Source organism: Macrobrachium rosenbergii, chromosome 8 (assembly GCF_040412425.1).
Source record: "Macrobrachium rosenbergii isolate ZJJX-2024 chromosome 8, ASM4041242v1, whole genome shotgun sequence".
In the NCBI taxonomy this organism is placed as follows: domain Eukaryota; kingdom Metazoa; phylum Arthropoda; class Malacostraca; order Decapoda; family Palaemonidae; genus Macrobrachium; species Macrobrachium rosenbergii.
Genome location: NC_089748.1, coordinates 20355272 through 20362771, shown reverse-complemented (window position 1 = coordinate 20362771; position 7500 = coordinate 20355272). Strand labels below are relative to the sequence as shown.

The following is a 7500-nucleotide window of genomic DNA, read 5'->3' as shown; positions in this document are numbered from 1 at the left end:
GGCAATGGTGATGATGATTACGACAATGCTAATAGATATATTTATGAACTCTTATATGGAAGTATACATATATATATATATACTCGTATATATGTATGTATGTATATATATATACAAATTTATTTAATATATATATATATATATATATATATATATATATATATATATATATATATATAAATATATATATATATATATATATATATATATATATAAATATATATATATATATATAAATATATATATATATATATATATATATATATATATATATATATATATATATATATATATATATATAATGTATATGTACACACACACACATATATATATATATATATATATATATATATATATATATATATATATATATATATATATATATATATATATATATATATATGTGTGTGTGTGTGTGTATACATACATATATATATGTATGTATATATCTGTGTATACATATATGTATACATATATATGTATGTATATATATATATATATATATATATATATATATATATATATATATATATATATATATATATATATATATATATTGAAATCATAAAAATTAAATTCCCAAAGATCCACTAACATCATTTATCTTCCGGACCAAGTATTCAGATAAAGTACTCTGTATGCTTATGATGTGATACAAATGACAAAAAATAAAAGAAAAAAAATGTGCAACCTCTAATGCAACACATAAACTAGTGAAATTAATCACAGAAATTATTTAATTAATAATCTCCGATTTTAGTTCTGCATTTATAATTTTATAAACAAGTTATGTAAAATTATACTCCTTGTAATTATCGAACCGAGGCAAAATCAGTAATATACACTTGCTTATTTCAAAATTACTATAAAACACACGTGCGAGAACGTTCGTCCGGACATCAATAAATATCCTTGAGAATTTTAAATACGTGCATTTTAACTAGCATCATATGTCCATGAATTTCCACACAAGCAACTTCACACAAAAGGACCACTTACCAAAATGACTCCGGATACGAGTTTTCATTTAGAAGCAATCAGAGCGACAATTGCAAGCTCATCAGCGCAGCAAAGTGAACAAGACTGCAATAATGCTCAGTCCTGGGGAAAAATCAGGAGAGGGAAATTATCCAGAGGATGAGCATTCTGAAAAGTACTAATTTATGTTTAATCGTCATGAGAATTTACATCTAAAAAGAAAATAGTCTCTAATGCGCCGACACTACTTATCGAGGCATTCCCATGAATAAAAAAAAAAAATATATATATATATATATATATATATATATATATATATATATATATATATATATATATATATATATATATATATATATATATATATATATATATATATATATATATATATATATATATATATATATATATATAAGTATATATGGTTCCAGCTTAAACACACTAAAGATAATTTTTTATTAATAATACAAATACATTTAAAATATTCTTAACAAAAAAAAAGACATATTATCATAATCTGTTAAAGACGTAAATATGATCTTACGGTATAGGTTACTTATACTGGAATGACTCTAGTGAAGTTTTCATCACCCCATTGTATCCCCTTCCCCATCACATGCAATGTGATATTAATATCTTAATAAAACCGTCTTGATTTTTAGTTCACTTCTAGAAGTATGTATACATGAACCAAAATTCTTTTTACTTAGAACTCAAGTAATTATATGTTTCGTAATGAGGTTTTAATTTTTTATATATAATGCTAACTTCTCCCGTTCCTGGGTGAATAGCTGAGACTCATTCTTTAAAACTTACCCCCAAGTTAAATCCACACCAAGATAGCTGCCACGATGACTTGCACACTTGCTGGGTTCAGAATATATTGCTAATGTGAAAGACAATTCTTTCGACTGACTGTAGTGATAGTATACGTTCTGTTTTTCAGTATGGACCATACTGGGAACCTCGAGAGATGTCGAATCACTCGAGTGGGGGAAATACTTACGTTATGCAGATGTGCTAAATTAGTTTCTCAAATGTGTGGGGGGATATTTACAAAAATCCAATTCTTATAACGTAAAAATGCAAAATGCCTAAAGCATTATACTGGGCTTCACTTCCACGTAAAGCTACGTGACATGGTTATTGCCAAATAGGTTTTTTTCAGTCAGCTAATTAAACTTCTTAATTCTCCCGTAGGGCTGGAAATAAGTTAAAAATATAAATGCACGTAACTATTCAACAGAGATGATTTTTATATCACTAAGATTCCTAGACTTTGCCACCTGATAGATGGCTAAATAAAAACTTTAAAAGATTTCTATGTTCGTAAAGCTATCTGATTAGATGAAAAAAAGGCTAAATTCAAGAAAGATAATACTGTTGACCAATCAGTTCTTGACCTGCCGCTTGTGACTGGGTTAAGTATTTGATTCTAGAGTATTCTTATTCGCCTCACTCAGTTATTTAACGTGAGTCGTCACGTGGCTTAGTAGATAATTCAACTGATCGAAGAGCTTCTTGTGTTAATATTCAGGTGAAATATTTCTGATAATTTTTAAAGATGATGCGTTACAATTTTTATTTTTTGGAATGCCTCTCCATAATTATACTCTAGGAACTTTTTTTTTTTTTGAGCGAACAGCATTATTTTCATAATTTAACCGATGGAATCTGTGTTGAAGGTTTGTACTTGCTGTGAAAGGCATACATTATATCACTGAGAGATACATTAATGAAAAAACCTAATATCAACGAAACTTTCATATACTTTTGAAGTGATACCTTAACCTACCAGTTTTCCAGGGTCATCACCCAAAGTTGAATTTTGCACATAAACAAGGTTAACTGATAATATTCATGACGGTAAGGTAGCTTTGTGCTCTCTCTCTCTCTCTCTCTCTCTCTCTCTCTCTCTCTCTCTCTCTCTCTCTTTCTCTCTCTCTCTCTCTCTCTCTCTTTCTCTCTCTCTCTCTCTCTTTTCACACAAGTAGCCTACCCCGTAAAAATGCAGCCAACCTAATTTCTAACGAAAACCTCTGCACATACTTGCAAGAGGAACCATACAGCAGCAACAACATGGATCACCAACGTTAAAAGTAGTTTGTGATATCAGATGCCTCATTTTTTATCAAATATTCTGTGGGAAAACCTATTGTGATTATCATCATTCATGTGTAACCAAAATACAAGAAGGCATGTTTCATCTTAATATTGGAAATATTTTTTTCCGTGAAATGAATCGAAATTGGTCAATATTCATAATTTTAAAAAGATTCAACTCTAGGCAATCGATTCGAACCTCTGAAGAAGGTCCAGCATTCGCGTATAAACAAATTTCTTAACTCGAAAATCAAGATTCAAATAACGGTCGCTCATACGCACGCTTCGGGTAAATAACGAACAGAATCTAAAATACAAGGCGTTATTCAGCAAGCACATGCAAATTATTTTCATTGTCTTCGGCATTTACGAAAAAAAAAAAATTCTATAGCTCTAAGAGAAATTCATGATTTTCAGTAATTTGTACGTAAAACAAAACATTTTATGTCTTCAGAAAGGGAGAGAAAGACTTCTCTGCGTAGGAACTGCTTAGAAGCGTAAAAAAAAGGTTCCTTTCCTCATACAATGACAACAGGTTTGACCCTATTTCGCGATCATAAACCTCCTTATAAAACTACCATGCTCACGTACAAGTACGCGTTGTTACGAACTCAAAACAGTACTGTCTTAAAAGACACTGTAAGATGTGTGAAGGTGTACTTCTGTGTATGTGTGTGTTTCAATCAGGATACCTTATTATTTTCATATCTTTTATTTGCATTGAAAAAAAAATGAAAACTATCAGGTTGTTTTCCTAGGTACAATTGAAACATACTGTTATCCAGTGCGACACGTCTTTATGAATAGAATTTGCATTACATAGTGAGAGCACGCCTAACCTGGAAATGCGCTGAAAACTATAGATAAAATATTACCTTTCATTTCATCCAAACACTAAAAGTAAATTATGATAGTGCCCATTAAATCCGACCGTATGACGTCACCAGATTTATTTCATCCAATGTTTATGGAATTAGCTTTCCGGGAACCAATATCGGACACACTTTCTTAACGCAAATCATAAATATGATTTAAAGCGTTCTGCTGCAAATGGCGATACCCTAGACAGAGAGAAAGAAAGAACAGAATCCCACTTGGCTGTAATTCGCATGAAAAGTGTATTTCTTTGGGCTTTATTTCTCCTGGATGTGATTTACCGACGAGTGAATTTCGGAGGTTCCCTCTGTCTGGGGAAATAGAGGCCATCAATAGAGAGGGACACCAGGGACACCGCAGAGGTAAATAAAACTCATCCTGAAACTTACTTACTGGATCTCTTTCGTTTATTGCAAGTGGAGGAAGTTAAGTTAAGTATACCTTAGTTTAACCAGACCACTGAGCTGATTAACAGCTCTCCTAGAGAAGGCTAGCTCGAAGGATTAGACTTATTTTACGTGGCTAAGAACCAATTGGTTACCTAGCAACGGGACCTACAGCTTAATGTGGAATCCCGAACCACATCATAGCGAGAAATGAATTTCTATCACCAGAAATAAATTCCTCTGATTCTTCATTGGCCGGTCAGAGAATCGAACGCAGGCCCAGCAAAGTGCTAGCCGAGAACGATATCGACCCGTCCAACGAGGAACTTAAAGGAGTAATATAGATAGTAAAAAGAAGACTAAAGGGAAATGGCATAAGAATAAGAGAGGAGGAGAGGAAGAAAGAAGGGGAGAGAGTGAGCAGTAGATGGAAGAATGAGTAACAGTGAGTGCTGACAGCATGATTGGCAAAGGAGGCTGGTGTACGGAAGAATGAGGATGACAGAATATATTAAAGGAAAAGATGACAGAAAAGTGGACTGTCTACCGGAGATTGGAAAAAGGAAAATGAAAAAGGGGAGACAAAAAGAAATTTGGAAATAGGGAACACCTAGTGGAGGAAGGAATGATAGAGTAACATAAACAGGAATAGTAGTATCTTAGGGCAATCAAACCGCAAAAGCAACAAAGTAACAAAATAAAAAAAATCAGTTATATATCTTTCAAAATAAGAATTATCATGTGTTAAAATAATGTACTGGCTGTATTCTTACAAAATAAGACCAAATGCTGTCAAGAAATGAAATACTCATCGAAACATTCTTAATAACTCAGAGTAAACTAAGAAATCTGTGATTAACAGACTATATCACATTTTATTTGTATCAATAAAAAAATGCCTATATACAGTATATATTCACATCACGTATTACTATATTATAATAGAGAAGTGTTAAGCTTGCAGTTTGTTCAGGAAATCGAAATATTAGTCAAGGAACGTTCTTCATAAATGTATTGCAACTTTCAGTGTCTATTATCTGTATGATTATAAATGATATCAAATTAAAACTAGAAACTATACAGGCAACCAGTTCGACATTGCTAAACATCACAACATCAAAAGTTTTCCCCTCCTTATGTGTTCTAGTTATACACAACACACAAACACACATACACACATACACAAAACACACACACACACACACACACACACATATATATATATATATATATATATATATATATATATAACTATATATATATATATATATATATATATATATATATATATATATATATATATATATATATATATATATATATATATATATATATTTTTTTTTTTTTTTTTTTTTTTTTTGACAAGACCTCATTAAAACTGGATGGCATCTAGCGGAGACATTTGTTCAGGAAAAGTTACAGGCTCTCTATAATTATAGGAGTAACATTCCTCTTTGTCAAGTATCCGTAGATTCTACGGATACTTGACAATGAGGACTGTTAGTCCTAGGAAGCTTGTAACTTTTGTAACTTTTCCTGAATAAATATCTCCGCTAGATACCATCACTTTTAATGAAGTCTTGTCGATAACTGTATTAATGCACAGTACTATTATATAAGTGATAAATTCAATTTACACGTTATGACTTAGCACTGCAAGTATTACAAGAAAATATATTTCCTCTGAAAGAGCAACGAAAGATTGCATTATTATTTTCGGTGCATTCATAAAAGCGATCATTAATGTCCCTCTGCTATTGAAAGCAATGAATAGGTCATTAAACGACGTTGGATGGAGAGGTAAAAACATTATAAGAATGGGGATGATGAATGACGGGAATGATGGCGAAAAAAGTGATAGGAAAAATGCCAGTGGTGTCATGAAAGAAGAGAAATAAGAGTGAAGATTTTTTTTTTTTATCTTACACTTAAGCTGCAATTAGTTCAAAGGCAAGAGTGTGGTGATACCCTTACTCTATGAATGTATCTATAAATGTATCGATGGTAATCTTTCGATTTATCGTCAGATATATTATACATAACAAAGTAAATAAAGTGTTGTTTTCTTGTTATAACCTATAAATGAATACTTTTTAAAGCTCTAAACTTTTTGTTTGTCTGCAAAGAAAGGCAATTATTCTTTACTTGTTATCAACTGACGCTGTAAAATTTTACCTTCCCTCCATATTGAAGTAATACTTTCTTTATTCCACATCCTATATCTTTCAGCAATCTTCCCCTTAGTTATGAAACCAGTGCAAACAATGAGTCTTTCTCATAAACATATAAACCCATTTTGTACCCCTTAACATGTTTTTCAGGTTTACGTCTTTATCTTACATTCAAATCACTGGGTTAATTTGATAAAAAAACAGTTGAATTCATAAAAGTTTCTTTTTACATTCTGTCTGGTAATTACCAGCTTAAAACTTTTCAAGAATCCCTCGAGTCTCCTTGAAAAGATCTGTTCACACATGGGCAGAGAATTCCATGTGTTGGTGAAACCAAGTTTTGAATGTAATTAATGTCCAAAAAGTTCTGTATCACACTTCTTGAGGTGCTGACCGAACTCAGATGTTAAGGCTATACAAAGCTAACTTATGAGTGTAAAGTGTACACCTCAGCACAACTGGATAGCCTTAAAATGCTTAATTCACTTCATCATGGAGTATTAAGATTGTCTATAGGAACATTTAATTCATCTCCTACTGAGCATGCTTGTAGACCCTGGTGAGATGCCTCTGGATCTTGATTACCAGGTTTGCTGGTTCGGAGCTGGTACAGATTTCAGAGGCTCCCTAATGCCTCAACTAGCATTTGTACCAGAAACGAAAGGAACTGGCAATTTTATGAAAATCACCCCAAGCAAACCCAACTATTTTCTTTTCGAGTAAAATGCATAACCAGGCAATTAAACATGCCAAAGATGGAGATTTTACCAGCTAGGTATTCGGTTAACCGCCAACATCCGCCCCAACCCTGGAACCTTCCAGAGGTAAAATATTTTAGATACTTTAATTCAGCAAAAGCAGAAATGTCTAATGACGCAACGACATTAATATTTTTAGATCAATCTTCCAAACATGATAACTCCTTGGAAGTTTTCGCGGATGGCTCACAGTCAGATGCTGGCGTCGCCCTTAGAGTGGCGGGAGAC

At 32.1% G+C, this 7500-nt stretch overlaps 1 long non-coding RNA gene across 1 annotated transcript in view; it reads right to left on the bottom strand.

Annotated features, from left to right (window-relative positions):
• Positions 1 to 1103, bottom strand: part of LOC136840629 (uncharacterized) — a 375719-nt gene extending 374616 nt beyond the window's left edge. Inside the window, exon 1 of the long non-coding RNA XR_010853676.1 lies at positions 1000 to 1103. This is a non-coding gene — a long non-coding RNA (uncharacterized lncRNA). The remainder of the gene's footprint in view (positions 1 to 999) is intronic.
• Between the last annotated feature and the right edge of the window lie 6397 nt (positions 1104 to 7500).